At 46.1% G+C, this 16,304-nt stretch overlaps 1 protein-coding gene across 1 annotated transcript in view; it reads right to left on the reverse strand.

Moving 5' to 3' along the window:
- Positions 1-878: 878 nt before the first annotated feature.
- The window catches only part of ZNF706 (zinc finger protein 706), a 30,921-nt gene continuing 15,495 nt past the window's right edge, over positions 879-16,304 (reverse strand). Inside the window, exon 4 of the mRNA XM_036337955.1 lies at positions 879-1,087. The gene's annotated coding sequence lies outside the window, so the exon portion shown is untranslated. The remainder of the gene's footprint in view (positions 1,088-16,304) is intronic.

Here is a 16,304-nt window from a genome sequence, read left to right on the forward strand (position 1 = left end):
GGCTTCTGTTTTTTTCTGAACCAAAGCAGCCAGGCAACTCAGAACCAAATTTTATGTATGGTTTTAATAACCAGCCTTAGCTTAGAGTTCTGGTACAATTCTCTCCCCTGCTTTCCATAGCTCTTGCCTTTTATCTTTATGGGATCGTCCTAGTGATTATGGTTATTTTACTTTAATTCTTCTCAAATAATTTTTTAGAAGTAACAAATATAAACTTATCACATCAAGGTCAAATTTCTCTCCTTGATTTTTCAAGACCTTCTATAATTTCATCTCACCTAATCGATTAATTAACACACACACTAATAATAATAATATTTATCCAATACTTATTGAATTGCTTATGTGCCAGGTATCGCTTCAAGTGTTTTATATGTTTTATAGATTAAGGTTAACCAGCCCTGGCTGGTGTGGCTCAGTTGGCTGGAGTGTTGTCCCGTACACTAAAAGGTGGCAGGTTTGATTCCCAGTCAGGGTACATACCCAGGTTGCAGGTTCAATCCCTGGTTGGGGTACATGCAGGAGGCCACTGATCAATGTCTCTCTCTCTCTCTCTCTCTCTCTCATCAATCTAAAATAATAAACAGCCTGGCCAGTGTGGCTCAGTGGTTGAATGTCAGCCAATGAACCAGGAGGTCACTGTTTGATCCTGGTCAGGGCACATGTCTGGGTTGTGGGCTCAATCCCCAGTAGAGGGTGTGCAGGAGGCAGCTGATCAATGTTTCTCTTTCATCCATTGATATTTCGATCTCTCTATCCCTCTCCCTTCCTCTCTCTAAAATCAATAAAAATAAAAAACAAACATATCCTCAAGTGAGGATTTAAAAAAAAAAGGATTAGGCTCAACCATGAGCAATGAAGGCCTTAAATAACGGTGGCTTAAATAAGATAGTTGTTTATTCCTTTCTTATGTGAAAGTACAGAAGTAGGTAGTCAAGGACTGGTATGGTGGCTTTGCTCATGAAGTCTTTAGGGACACAGGCACCTTCCGGCTCACAGTTCTACCATCCTTAGGGTGTTGCCCTCATCTTCATGTCCAAAATGGCAGCTAGATACCAGACATCATATCCACTTTCCAGGCAGAAGACTGGAAGAAAAAACAAAAGAGAAAAAAAGGGCAGATGGTATATGCCAGCTGACCTTTTCAGGAAGTGACCTTATAGCATCAGCTTATATCTCATTGGCCAGGCATAGTTATATGGCTGTACATCACTGCAAGGGAGGCTGGGAATTGTAGTCTTTATTTTGGAAGGCTATGTGACCAGCTAAAAACTGGCAGTCATTACTTGGAAAAAGAGGAAGACTATGGCATAGAAATGATTACTGCCGTGGCCAAGGTCACACAAGGTGCCTCCAGCGCCTGTGCTCTTCACCCCTATGCCACTCGATTTCCATGGAGTGAGTCGGGTGCACCTGAAGGCTGGAATTGCCTCTGTGTTCCCCCAGCTAGCTCCTCTTCCATGCCCTCCACCTCCCTTCGGGCTCTGCTGGTTCTCACTGAGCTCCTGGAAACGGTCGTGGCTTACATGCTGAAAGGCAGAGATAGGCTATGCCGCACCAGTGTGAACTCCATCGAAAGAGTACCGTGTAGTGATTAAGAGCTTGGGCTCTAGAGTCCAACAGAGTGAGGTTTGAGTCCTGTGTGACCTTGCACAAGTCACTTAACCTCTCTGAGCTCAGCTCCTTGTCTATAAAATGAGAGCTCTGAAGAAACCTGTCTCAAAGGGCCCTTACAAGGGGTAAAGGAGATAATGCACAGAAGACCTCAGCCAGGGCGTGGCACACAGTGGGTGCCTTCCACAAGGAAGCTCCTGTGATTGTGCCAACACTACTGGTGCTTCCACCTTCTAGACCAAAGTGCCTCAGATACACAGGGGAGAGAGGGACCGCAGTGGAAGCCTTTCCTTTCAGGCCTCCTTCCCTTTTCCCAGGGATCCGCAGGGGCTGTTCGAGAAGAATGTTGCTCTGTGGCTCTGCCCCTTGAGACTCAACCCTAACAGCCATTGGGAGCTCCAGACTTTGACTCCCTGGGTTTGGAATACAAACTGGCCACCCATGGAACCTTAGTGGGGGAAATGCTGCAATTTAGCAGATGTGAAATGACATTCTTGGACAGAGCACAAAGCAACCGTGGCATCCATCAGAAGGAATAATTTTTATTGTGACACAAAACATTTGCTATCAGAGCACATAGAAATCCAGAGAACAGTTGCCTCTTCAGAACAAACAGATTAAATACCTGTGGTGAACTGAAGGGCAGCAGGGAAAAGCAGGCCACATTATTTTAAAATTCGGCAACGCTTTGAGTTTAAATAGAAGCGAGAATCAGGACAGAGTGAGAAAAGCACTTGCTCATGAAGAACCGCTTCCCCAGGAGCAGAGCCCGTCATGATGCCCGTTGTTTTACGCAGGGAGGCCGGCTTCCCTTCCCTGGGCTCGGGAAGATGCAGTAAGGCCCACACCTGGCACGCAAAGAAGGGGCCTCCTGGAGCCCACCTCTCTGCATCTCTAAGAGGGCCAAGCTCATGTGCTCCCTGCCTTTCCCTGCCCCAGGTACCTTCAGAGAGACATAAATCAGTTTCACCTCCAGGGGCATAGGGCACACATTGTACCTGTAGTCCCATGTGGACAGCCAAGCTCTTTATTCACTCTTCCTTCCAGTCCGTTCTGACTGCTTCCACCCCTTCTGCCTCACACCAGGGCTGGTGTTGTAGTTTCCTGACAGTTTACACTGCCTGTCTCCTGACCTTTCCTCTCTATGTCACCCACAATCACACAGCTATTCAGTCTTCAAGGCTGACCTTTTATCCAGCTTTCCTCTGAGTGTAAATTCTTCTGACTATTCCCTAAATCCTTTTCAGAGGTGGAGAACTCTAATTCTCAAGACAGCCCACTTGTTCTTTAAGAGTTCTAATTTTGTTCTGCTAAATCCAAATCTATGCTCCTGGTAACTTCCACTCTGTTGAGATATAATTAATCAATCATCTCCCTCTCTTACAGTTTTTCTTCTCATGTGGAATTCTTCTTTTTCTCTTTGTGGTTCACTGTTTAGTTGTTTTCCCAATAGTATCAGGTTCCTCCTTCTTCAAAAGTAATAGGTTTAGCTGGGCATGGTGTTACCAGTGAAAAGACTACATTTCCCAAACTCCCTTTCAGCCTGGGTGTAGTCATGTGACTAAGTCAGACCAATGTGATATAAATAGAAGCAATGTAAGCAACTTCTTGGTTATGTCCTTAAAATGACAGAGTGGTACACCTTGGTCTCCGCTGAGCATGGTGAGGACTGGGGCAGTCACCCTGACCATGCAATTGGAAGCCCTTATTTGCTCTTTGTGGCTCAGAAGACAGGGGCCTAACTGTAATCATTGCTTTTTATTGCACTAAGCCCAGCACACTGCCTTGGATATGACTGTTCTCAATAATGAGTTCAATGAATGAATATTCTCCAACTCTGTCTATGTACACAATTAACTGAAACAAAATGAGCAGCTAGTGACATGTGGTTAAGTGACATATCCAAAGACTGCTAGATAAGAAGATAGAGAATGAGGTGCCAATCAAGCAATCCACTGGTCTTCCTCCTGTTCAACATTTGCATCATTTCATTGTTTAATGAAACAGTCAGTGTACACATCACACCTGTGGACCACAGTGGGCAGCCAATAGACTAGACAAGAGCATCAAGAGTCAAAAAAGGTCTATTCAGTTAAGAACAATGGATGTGGATGAAGTTCTAAATATCAGTTCAAAGTGGACAAAAGGAAAGGATGAAGATAAGTTGCTTCGTTAAGACTGTGCTTTTAAAAGGTTTAAGGCTTTTATTTGACGGGAAGCCCAGTGTGAGTCAAGAACATGATGTGAAGGCCCAAAGATTTTAGGGCAATTTTGGGCGAATACATTTATACAACAGCCATTTACCACGTGCCTCCTAAGTGCTAGGTGTTGTGTGAAGACAAGGATGAAGAAAGAGTATCCCCTGCTTTCAAGCAGCTTGCAAAGACATGGCATGTATTCCACCTGTAGGACAAGGGAGAAGCTTTTGGTGCCACAGAAACAAAGAGGTAGGAAGCTTGGCACAAGTGTACCAGAAAGGGAGTAGCTGAATTTACTGTAGCTGAGTGTGGGCTCCTGAAGACAATAGGATGATCAGGTAGGAGTGTTTAGCACCAATCTGTCTGGGGCCTGAGTGCCAAGCTAAGGAAGTATGTGAAAGGAGGGGCAACTGGAGGATTTTGCAGGGAAAAAAAGAACAGATCAGCGTTTTAGGAAGATTTCTCTGGAAGCAGATTGGAATGGAGAGACACATAGCGCCTTGGAATTAGCAGAATCTCTTTAGAGATGGTGTTGCTCAGCATCCCATCTTACACGCAGGAAAAGGTAAACCATGTGCCTCCTAGTAAAGACAGAGCTGGCGGGGCGCAGCAGAGCCCCAACCCGGGACTGTGGCTTCTTTGTCCGGGCGGAGGCGGGGGAAGTGTGGGTAAACCAACAGCAAGTAGACTGTGTACAGCCACTGGAGTTTAGACAAGCATTTCTGGACACACCAGACAAGCAAACCTGCAAAGGGACTATTTCCAAGTCAAGAGGAAGACTACTGAGTAGTGGAGATAGGAAGAGGGAGAGTGTGGGAGGAACTGCTTGGAGGCTGGATTGGGAGGGAAGAAGGGGAGGCCAAGTGACGGAGTTTTTAGGGCGGGGAGACAGGAAGGACAGCAGTGGGATGACAGCAGAGGGACAAGTTGGAGGAGTCCCATTTGGGGTGGGTCCCCTTTGAATAAAAGGGGTACTGAGGACTGGAAAGTATCAGTGGAATGTGTCCAGAAGAGGTAACTAGAAAGCACGTCACGGGAAGGAGTGATGGGACTGCTTAGGCTGGAGAAACCTAACTGGCCTGCAAAGAGCAGAGCTGAGCAGATTTAGGGAGAGAAGGTCGCTGGCTTTACCGTACATACGTGGAGGGCTCTGACAGAACCCTGTGAACCTGCCTCCTACTTAGCATGGCGCCAATGGAAGGTCCTGGTGAGTGGCAGCAATGCGGGCTGTGAAAAGCGCTTGGGCATCCCCCAAACCTGGTTCTAGGCTCAGCTGCAAGTTGCTGAACCCCTCTGTGCTAGACAGATGAAAGCTTTAGGGTTGTCTTACTGGGACTGTGGTCCTGAACCTGTGCTGATGTTGGTGAGGGCGTGTGAGCAGCCAGCCTGCTCTGTGTCACTCAGTGATGGCATGCAATGATGGAACAGAGCTGACATGTTCACAAAAGCACTTTCTCAGTGAGTAGGAGTGGGAAATAGTCCCATTTAGCTGATATCACCAATTTTTAAAGAAAACCATATGAGCTCAAGAGAACTAAATACAAATGTGGGAGTGATGAGTCAACCATTAAATTTCAACTGCATTAATTTTACATTATAAATGACACAGTTTCAGTTTCTTCAATTTTATAAAACTTGTGATTTTTTTCTTTAAAAAGCTCCTCCAGATGCATGCTAATCCATGTTAAAAGTACTGAACACTTACTCCCTCCTAAAGCACCTTTAAAACAATGATTGGGCTCGTGGCTATTTTTAATAGAATCTATTTTCTAGCAGTCTTATAAACTGATAGCAGTATTTTCTGTGAAAACCACCTTTTCCTACAAAAAACAAACAAAAAACCCAGCCCTCTTTACCCTCGTGGGATTTTTTTTTTCCTTTTCAAATTGTTTTATAATGGAGAAGGTTGCTTTAAAACGTTGAGCATTTCTGTTAGAAATGAAATATTCAGAAGGCTTCTGGGTAAGCAATATTTATGTACAACCCCTTTAATCTTAAGTACCTAATATTTAAGTAGCAGGAATGAGAGATTGTTTTTCTTTACAGGGGTAGAATCAAAGTGGTATTACGAATCTTCAGGTAGAGAACAGAAACATAAGACCTAGAGATTATGTAAGAAAGATCTGCACTCCCAATCCTTACCTCAGAGCAAAAGACCCAGAGGCAGGAAAGAATTCCAAAGGAATGTGAAAAATAATTCTATCAAATCAAAGTTTAGGACAATCTTGGACTGTGGCAAGAAGAAAAGAACATTTGGCACATTGTTAAATATAGATGTCCATTCTCTTACCCATACACATACCCATTCTTTTCACATCTTACATTAGCAACACCCAGTTTTAGTTCATTCTCAGAGACTTAACTCCTCAAGCCTCAGTTTCATAATATTACCAAAATGAGGGTCATATTATTCGTTTCCTTCTGAGGTGAGAGGCAGAGCTGTTGTCCAATAATGCACAGTTGGTATCACAACTGCAAGTAGCGTTCAGTTTGGAATCGCATTGGGGAGAGCTCTGCGCGGCAGATTGCGCCTGGGAGACCGTGCGTTCCTTGGCACAGACTCCCACCTAAACTAATTAAGCTCCGCACAGGTAGAAAGAGTGTGCGATTTTAGATCTGCCACGTGGCCCTGAAGGACAGAGCCGGCTCTGGCTTTTTTTTTTTTTTTTTTTTTTTAAGGGGTTGGAAAGGGAAGGGAGAAGCTTAATTCTGCTAATCAGTGAGTTTCAGTGTGGCAAGTGAACTTAACATATTCTGCAATTCTTTTTTAGAGATGGAGGCAGGGAGAGGGGAGGGGAGGGGAGGGGGAGAGAGAATGAATCAAACCCAAGACCTTCTGGTGCATGGGACAATGCTACAACCAACTGAGCTAGTCGGCCAAGTCTCTGGCTTTTTTTAAATTAAATATATTTTATTGATTTTTTTTACAGAAAGGAAGGGAGAGGGATAGAGAGTTAGAAACATCCATGAGAGAGAAACATCCATCAGCTGCCTCCTGCACACCCCCTACTGGGGATGTGCCTGCAACCAAGGTACATGCCCTTGACCGGAATCGAACCTGGGACTCTTCAGTCCACAGGCCGACGCTCTAGCCACTGAGCCAAACTGGTCAGGGCTCTCTGGCTCTTTTCCAAAAAACACACACTGAAAGCAGCATTCTCTGTTTAAACAACAACAAAAAGCATGGGAGGGGAGTGTATATGGGTTTGTTCAAATGCTTGAGACAATTGTTTTAAGCAGCCGGAGGAGTAAGGAAAGGAGCACTTAGGAGAGAGTGCTGGAAGCGCAGCGCCCAGGAATTGATGGAAAACGCTTGTGCGGCAGGCGAGGCATGTAATGACGAGAACGGATGTGCACATATTGACGAGGCAGGTGGAAAGCAGGTCCTCCTCCTAATTAGCTTGGCTGCTGGGAGAATCTTCTCCGGTTTCTGACCACCGTCCAGCCCAGGCTGTGGTTTCTGTGATGTCCCAGTGAGGCCGTGGGCTGGCTCTGACGGTGGGTCAGAAACTGCTGACCTCCGGGCCACCTCACCCCCCGGGGCCGAGTCGGGGGGGGGGGGGGGGGGGAGGAGCGGAGGAGCGCTGGCCTGGTGATAGTGGAGCGTTCCCTCTACAGGAGCAGCGGGGCGGGCACACGCTTGGCTGTGACTCAGAGACCTTCAGCCAGATGCCAGGATTCCTGGCCCTCCCCCTCTGAAATGTTTCCTTTTCCAGAGTACGCTAGAGAGACTACTTGTCTTTCCCCTTGTCTGTTCTCCTCTTCACAGAATGTTTTCACTGGTTGCCCAAAATGACGACACTCCCCAGCTGGAGCGGCTGGAGCTCGTGCGTGCGTGCGTGCGTGCGTGTGTCTAAGCACTGGGTGCTGCGTCTGGGCGGAGGCCATGCCCTGCCTCTCTGCTGCCTGCATGTGGGTGCAGTGGGCCACCTGGGCCCTCCCTGATGGATAACAAAGCGGTGAGGAGCCGGGGTCCCTGACCCCGCGCAGACACTGCACTAGTCCTAAGAGGCAGACCTTTAGACTAATTTTAGGGGAGAGAGAGAGACAAGCCTCAACAGTGCTTAAGCTGAGGGTCTCTGTTAGATGCAGTTGAACAAAAGCACCTTCTTGACTCAATGCTACCTTCTTATTCTGATGATTTATATGCCAAGAATAAATTTAACTTTGTCTACATCTGGGGTAAAGACGTTTGTAAAGGACCTACCTAGCAGTTCCTCAGTATATCTGGTTTGCTCCAAAAATACTCCAGAAAATTCATGTGACTGGAAAACTGGGCTTAGTAAGGGACACACATGGGATTTTTCTACAGAGGAGTCTTTGGGAAGCTGACCTCCTCCAATGCAGTCTTCAGGGGCGTCTCCAGAAGGCACTCAGAGTCTGCCTGGGGAACGTGCGCGGACAGAGAACATGGGTGCACACAGCGTGGCTACAGCCTGGGCCTCAGATGTCCGCAGGGAAGAAAGGCCAGGTCAGCTCTGTGAAATGATTCTCTGTTATGTTATCTGGACAAGAACTGAGCACAAGTGAGGCAACGAAGGTTAAAGATGAAAACAACAGCTGAGGTTGGACTAAGAGACCAATGGACCAAAGCAAGTCTGTTGCATCTGGTTTCAGTGTCTGGGGAGAGGGAGAGCTTTGGAGAGAAGTAATGAGGGAGAATCTGTGTCCGGCTGTCCCTCCCCCCCCCCCACACACACACATATATATTCCTGGGCTGAAGTATGGCATCCCTTGGGACAATATTCTTTATATTAAAATCCACTTCCATGATAAAGAGGTTTACAACTGGAGCTTTAGAAGAATCTTAGAACTAGAAAGAGGACTAGACATCCTGTGGATAGAACGTGAGATTCTGTGTGATCTGGATAGATGGAGGGAGGACCCCATCACCAGCGCCCCCACCCCTACCCCACCCCCCCGCCATCTACCCAAACAGGAAAGGTCTTCCCACCTTACTGATTCCTTTTGGAAGCCTCACAGATTTTTTTAAATTTGGAATTCTGTGGCTTTTCCAGGAAACGAATTCAAGCTTACTGGCTTGTACTGTCCACGAGTCACCTTTTGGACAACAGGTTGACATTTCCTTGTTTCCTGCCCTTTGGCCATTCTCATGTCTCATGAGCTGCACGAACCTAGGGCTATTCAGTTACATGTGCGAGTCTTTTCAGTGTTCTGAAGGTAAGCATTTAGGGCCTCGAGGTATAAGCACACTGTACAGCTACCTATAGAGAATGTTCTTTTAACCATGTTTGTTTCATCTTTTCTAATTTTGACAGAGAAGTGGAAAGGAATTTTTTTTTCTTTGATACCTATGTGAACTAGGTATCACATAGAATGGAGCCTTTTAAAAAGTGAAACATTTCTAGTGTTTAAACAGTAGAGGTTCTCCACCCTGGCTGCACATCAGGGCAATTTAGAAAGCTCAAAACAAAACAGAAAAAACAAACAAACAAAAACAACCCAAGCCATGCCCGGGCCCCTCTCCAGCGATCGGATTGAATTGGTCTGGCTGTGGTAGGTACTGAGCGTCTGTATTTTTCTATGTGCAGAACTGAGGATCGCTGCAGATCTAATCACTAGAAAAGGATTACATTTTTAAGGCCTTATTCCATAGGCAACCTTGCCTATTGTCCGATAAATTAGGCTGCAGCTTTGGTGGGTAAAAAGGAATGTTCCGGCTGTGAGCCCCGAGGATCCTAATGTCCTGCAGCCTCAGCCAGTGGCACGCGACCTTGTGGCACGCGTGTCGGCAGCTCGAGCACAGGTTAGTGTGTTCGGAGGAGAGCTTTTCGGTGCTGGGTGCGAACGTGTGAGACCTGACACACCAGGGCTGCCTCAGAGTTCAGGTCTGCGCTTGACCGGCAGACTCAGGAAATGCCTGGTCCTGGACCAGAGAAACAGACGCTGACAAAGCCATGCTCTCTGCACTGTTGCCATCACTTCTGGGGTCTTCCTTTACCGATCCTTCCCTACACAGTATTCCGCTGTTTCCTGTCAGCTGTTGTCTTGAGTAACACTCCTCCCTGACCTTTGCTCTCCAAACACAGTCTAAGTCCTAACTAGCCCTGGTTGAAAAGCCCTGGGGACCAGCTTCGGCTGTCCTGCTGGTCCTACAGTTGATGCTATTTCAGGCACCCTCCTGGCACCCCCCCATCCACTAGAGCCTCTGAGTACCTTCTTTCTCTTGTCAATTACATGTGGTTATGTGACAGAACTGCCTTATTTAGGGCTTCATCTCTCTTGCCCCCAATCTCTTTTAGTCACCGGTTACGAAGTCCTACCTATAGTTTTCTACACGTTTTGCATTACATCCCATTAAAGCGAAGACTCCGTGAGCTGGACTCCATCTGGCCCGAGTGAGTTCCGCTGACCCAGGCCCTCCCACTAGAATCCGGCAAGCTTTTGCTCTTGTTTTCACACCACTTTTCACTGTTAGTTTCAATACCTTTTCTATATGAAATTGCGAACTCTACAATGACATATTTTTCATTATTGGTGAGAAGTATATCTAGATAGTTGACCCTCATTTTTCATTCATCTTCTCAGAGGTGAAATTGTCAACGTGCCCAAAAGTTACCAAATGCACTCTTTTAGCAGAGTAACATTCTAGTAAAGGTTTAGATAACTGAAATACATTTTTTAGAGATATATTTTTATTGATTTCAGAGGGGGAGAGGGATAGATAGAAACATCAACGATGAGAATCATTGATCTGCTGCCTCCTGTATGCCCCACACCAGGGATCGAGCCAGCAACCCTGGCATGTGCCCTGACCAGGAATTGAACCAAGATCCCCTGGTTCATAGGTTGATGCTCAACCTTAGCCATGCCAGCCAGGCTGGAATACATTTTTGTTACTATGTCTTACCTTTTTGGAACTTGGACTAGGAAACCATGGCCTACACATGCTGGTAATGGCTTTATGCTGCCCCCAGGGTGAAATAACTTGATTCTCTTTCTGCTCCACCATCTCCACAATGCTTCTCCCTGTGCACTTCTGTAAGTGTTGTACATACACTACTCCTCAGCCATGCCTTATATCAGAGCATCCATGTGCCAGTCCTGAGCTCCATGTTTTAGGGTACCTGCGAAATACTGATTTCTTCCAGGTGTTAACATCTCAAATCCCTTTTGCTTAATACTTGAAATCAGATATAGTTCCTCGAATAAGACTGTTTCACTATAACACTGATGAGATACCTTAGGAACTTAACTGTTATTTTGTTGTAAGCTGTTTCCTTAAAGTTGGAGAACCTGTCAACACCATGGGTAAGAGAGGACTTACTGTATCGTATTCCTTACCTTTTCCCATGCAAACAAAACTAAGGGATTCTCTAATTGTTCTAAGTTATGTCACACACGTTTTCTTATGAATATCAAGGGTTACAGGTTCACCCAAGCAATTTTCCCACCCTTTGATATGTCAGCTTCAAGCATTCTCGGTGAAGTTACTGAATCTCCCCTAATCTTCACAGGGTGAGTTCTGGCCCTTGCTTGGAGCCCATCATTCTGGCAAAACAGTTGCTCCCCAGGCAATCAAGGGGTTGGGAAACGCTTATGGCAAAAATGACAGGAGATGACTTTTGGCTCATGACTTCTTGTGCTATTTGCAGTGTGGGTGCTGCGGGATCCCTGAAAAGGCCTCATATTCCTGGCTTCACTGTGGGTCTCAGTGCTCCCGAGGCCCAAGTGCTGGGCTGTCCTTCCTGTGGCTGCTGCTCATTTGCTGAGGTGGGAGCAGGCCTCTGCCTCTAACAGTTGCTGTTCTTTCATTGTACTCCTCAGCGGCGGGCCCTGTGGGGTGGTCACTCGGCATTCTTAGAGGACATTTGGATTCACTCCCTCAGAGCTAAGTCGGACATCTGAGTGACACTGCTCAGAATCAACTTCCAAGGGCTCCCACCTGCTGACAGAGCCTCGTCACTCTGACCAGCCTGATCCAGCAGAGTCCCTGCTGACCCCGGTGGCTGGCGGCACCTCTGTGATGAAGACTTAGTCCCAATGTTCTTACAGATTCTATCTTAAAACAAACAACAATCAAGTAGATGAAAATTTAAGATGCCCATGACTTGGCATCCTCCTCCAGTGATTAATCCATCCCGCAGTTCCCTTTCACAATAAAACTCTTCAAACGGGAGGTCTACATATGCTATTTCTACTTTCCCACCTCCCATTCCTTCTTAAACCCACTAATTTGGCTTTTGTCCTCACCGCTCACTTGAAAATGACTGTATTCAGATTGCCAATATGCCCTCATGTTGAGAATTTTCTAGCTTTGTCTTACTGGCCTTATCGTTTAGCAATGAGGGTTCCTCCCTGAAGTGCTCTATTCTCTGGGCTGCTTGGCCCTCCTCCCTGGATCTTCCTCCTCCTCCTCTACCTAACTCCTGACAGGGTTCCTCAGGGCTTGGGCTTAGAACCTCTTCTCTGTTCTAAGCGATCGCATCCAATCTCATAGCTTCAAATACCTCCCACATGTTGACAACTCAAGAATTTGTCTCCAGCCCAACGTCTCCCCCAGAGTCATACATGCACTTGGATATAACTGCTTCAAGTGCAACGTACCTGATATTGCCCCTTGGCTAGTGCACATCCCAAACATGTCCAGAACTGAGTCCTTACTCCCCGATCGTACCTTCTCCCATCTCAGTATATGGCATCACTAAGCAGCCAGGTAAGCCACACACCTGAGAGGCCAACCGCAGGTCCAGATGCTGCTGCCTTTTGAATACCTTTTAGATCAGTCCACTTCTCTGTGGACACCATCCAAGTCCAAGTCTCTAATATCGTCACCTGGAAAACTGTCAGTCTCTCCTAACCTGTTCCATGACCACACTTCCAGATTATCCTTCAACACCGCAGGAGAGCGCTCTTGACCAAATGTAATTGGATCCCATCACTCCCCTGCTTAGAACCTCTTCAGTTCTTCCCATTGCACTTCGAGTAAAGTCAGGCCAGCTGGTGTGGCTCAGAGGTTCAGTGTTGACCTATGAACCAGGAGGTCATGGTTCGATTTCCAGTCAGGGCACATGCCCGGGTTGCGGGTTTGATCCCCAGTGGGGGTAGGCAGGAGGCAGCTGATCAATGATTCTCTCTTATCCCTGATATTTCAATCTTTCTCCCTTCCTCTCTGAAATTTAAAAAATAAATAAAAATGTTAAAGTCTGAAAGCCTTGCTGCAGCTGACAAGGCCTTGTCTTATCTGGCTCCTGCTCTACTCTAACCTCATCCAGGCCACCCCATACTCAGAATGTTCCCTTCACTCCAGCATATGGTCCCTCTTGCCATTCCGACCACAGGCTGACCTCTTTCCTGCCTCAGGGCCTGTGTACTTGCTATTTCCTCAGCCTGCGAGGCCCAGGTTACTGGCCTCCCGAGAGGAATTTGGTGACCACTCTGTCTACAGGAGGGCACTGGCATTCTCCTGTCTGCCCAGCAGACTACCAAGTGCATGAAGGCAGGGGCCTTTCCATCATGCATGGGGTTGCACCCTCGGTGCCTGGCACATAGGTGATCAATACCGAACAATGATCTAGATGTGAGTCTATTTGGCTATAGGATTCCTAAGGGCTACCTCATATGCCACATCTCCCCACCCTCCACCAAAAAGGATATATTTAGGGTCTGCAGCACCCATGAGAGAGTGCTGTTCAAATCTCCTTGAAGACAACCAGCTGTGGGAAGCCTAACTGACTAACAGACCCAACTATTGCCCACTGCTTCCCCGTCTTTGTGCTTAGGCCAAGCTTTCCACCTGCCTGGGCACGGCCCCCAGCCACCGACAGCCGGGCAGGGTTGGTGCTGGCCTATTCCTGTCCTGCACAGGGTTCCTCTCCTGGGTGACTCTGGCTTGGAGACACTCCATAGCCTGACAGAAGCTTTCTCAGAATACACTGCAATCTGAGGCTTTTCTACTCAGGACTTCCTTTCTTCAGCGTGAGAACCACACCGTGGTCGGAAGGCTTCCCCACCCTGTCCCCATGTTCTCCCTCTTATGCTTCAGAGGTGGATTCCCTCGTCTGTTAAACTTACAATCCTATTTTGGCAGCAGCTTCCCAGGGGCCCCTTTAGAACTTTGTAATAGTGATACTATAAACCATGGCGCGGAAAAACAAACTATCTTATTTGAGGCCACATATAACACCATCTGTTCACTCCCCATACCTCTCCCAGGCATGACCTTTAATGGGAGATTAAAATACCACCTGTACTCAGAGCCGTTGTCTCACCACCAGGGCTCCAGGTCACGAGAGCTACAATCCAGATTCCATTTCACATTTGTCCCAGGAGTTGGCAGAATGACTCACCACTGGCAAACATGGTGAATGCAGGCACAAGGCCCGTGGCACCAGAAAGGTGGCTTTAAATCCATACTCAGGTATCTATGAAGCCCTAGTAGACAATCACCAACCACTGCCACTTGTTTTATACTAGTGACAAAAATCTGTGTAGCTGCTGGTGACTAGACGTTTCATTAATTTTGTGAATAAAACTTGCTCTCTTCCTAAGATTTTATAACTTGAATATGTGGCATTTCTTTGCCTTTTCTGATTGAAAATCAGTATTAATTTAGCTCTACTCTGTGTAAGCCCCATGAACACCAAAACTGTTTATTTTGTCCCCTGCTGCATCCCCTAAAGCACTTGGTAATTATATGTTGAGCAAATATTCCTCCAGGTCCTTTGATGTTATCTCATTTAAGCCTGGGAGGTAGGCACATTCTTCATTTTACTGAAACTCAGAAGGATCAAGTGACTTTCTCAAAGTTCCTGGCACTCTCTGAATTCAGACACCAAATAATCAAGCAGCTTATCTGCCAGGGTCAGAAAATTTGGTTGCTTATTGTGTTTGGTTAACATTTAGTGAATCCTCTGCTCTAAGCAAGCACTTAATAGTTTTATCACATTTAAGAGGTAATTAACTCATTATCATCCTACTTTACCCAATGAAACTGAAGGTTGGCTAGATTGAGCGACTTATCTAACATCACATAGGCAGGAGGAAGGGCTGAAACTAAAACACAGGTGAGCCTAGAGCCCATGTTCTAAATTCTCATGCTATCCTATTTCATTGCAAGTGACAAGGAACAGTCATTCCCCCCAAAACAACCAGAATTTAAATATTGTTATATTTTTGGGAGACTAATGAAAGGTCAATAAAACATGTGGTAGAAGCAGTAAATGACAGGACAGAATTACAGTTTACCTTTCCTGTGTTTTTGGTTGGGACCCGCATATGAAGAGGGCTGACTTAAGTTATACACAGTTTTTGGCTGTAGACAGGTTGGCACCCCTAAGCCCCGCATTTGCTCAAGGGTCAACTGTGCATGGATCCCAGTGTGAAAACACTGACAGTGGTCCTGATACTGACAGCATTCTGTTGACACTGACACTAAAGGATTAAGGTGCCCACTTCAAGGTCCAAAGATACAAGGACAAAATAAGTGGGGCAGTATCCTCTCTGGCGGCAGTGAAAGAAATCTGTGCCTAAGAGAAACAGAAAAGGCAGGAAGGTGTCACCACTTTAGTTGCTAGATATACATACCATAGGCTGTGTTATTCCCTTAAAGTAGCAGACTCTCTTATTAGGGCCTTTCTTAACACAGGCCAGTTAAAATTGGGTTTTATATTGAGTTGTTTTAAAGAACAGGAGGTCCCGTTGAGATCAAGAGCAGTCTTTGTCAATTTTTCCCTTTAGACAATGCAAACAATCATTTAACAACAGTAGCATTTTGAAATTAAAAACCCCAAATAATCAACCCATCACTCAATGAACCAATTAAAACAAAAGGAAAACCAGTTTCATGGCATGAATGGAAAAGTAAGGGACTATTGCCCTGGCCGATACACCAAGGCTGAGCGGTTTGATCTCGGTCAGGGCACATACAAGCAGCAGCCAATAAATGGGTAAATAAGTAGAACAAGTTGATCTCTCTTGCCCTCTCCCTCTCTCCCTTCCTCTCCATCTCAAGTTAGAAAATGATCAGTAGTTAATTTGCTTTTCACAGCTGGAAACCACACACCAGTGTGCTGGCACCGCCCTGGAGAACCACTACAGCACCACTTCAAAGGGCTTCACACGGTACAAACGCATTTTAACATACTTAAAAAAAATTCCTGCTCATAGTGCTACCAGGAGCTTCTGACTGTCTCCACCACTGCCCCATGCAAAACAGGCTGGACACAGGCCTAGTATCCTATGTCAAAGGGCAGCCAGTGTGAAAGCGGCTACATTTTCATGCCCGAAATTTCACTTCTAGAAATTCTTTCAAGAAAATAACCACTACTATATATTTTTTTAAAACTTAAAAATGAATCTCTATTCCCTGTCCAACCAACTCAAGGAATACTCTGCTTTCATGCTACCAATAAAGGCTAGTAAGTTTCACATATCACAGAGGACTAAAACACCGAAGAGCTAGGTGAAGATGCTATACTTAAATATGGCATATTTAATCACGTCTTAGTATTTTATGCCAACATTTTAAGT

Source organism: Myotis myotis, unplaced genomic scaffold, assembly GCF_014108235.1.
Source record: "Myotis myotis isolate mMyoMyo1 unplaced genomic scaffold, mMyoMyo1.p scaffold_m19_p_16, whole genome shotgun sequence".
Lineage (NCBI taxonomy): Eukaryota > Metazoa > Chordata > Mammalia > Chiroptera > Vespertilionidae > Myotis > Myotis myotis.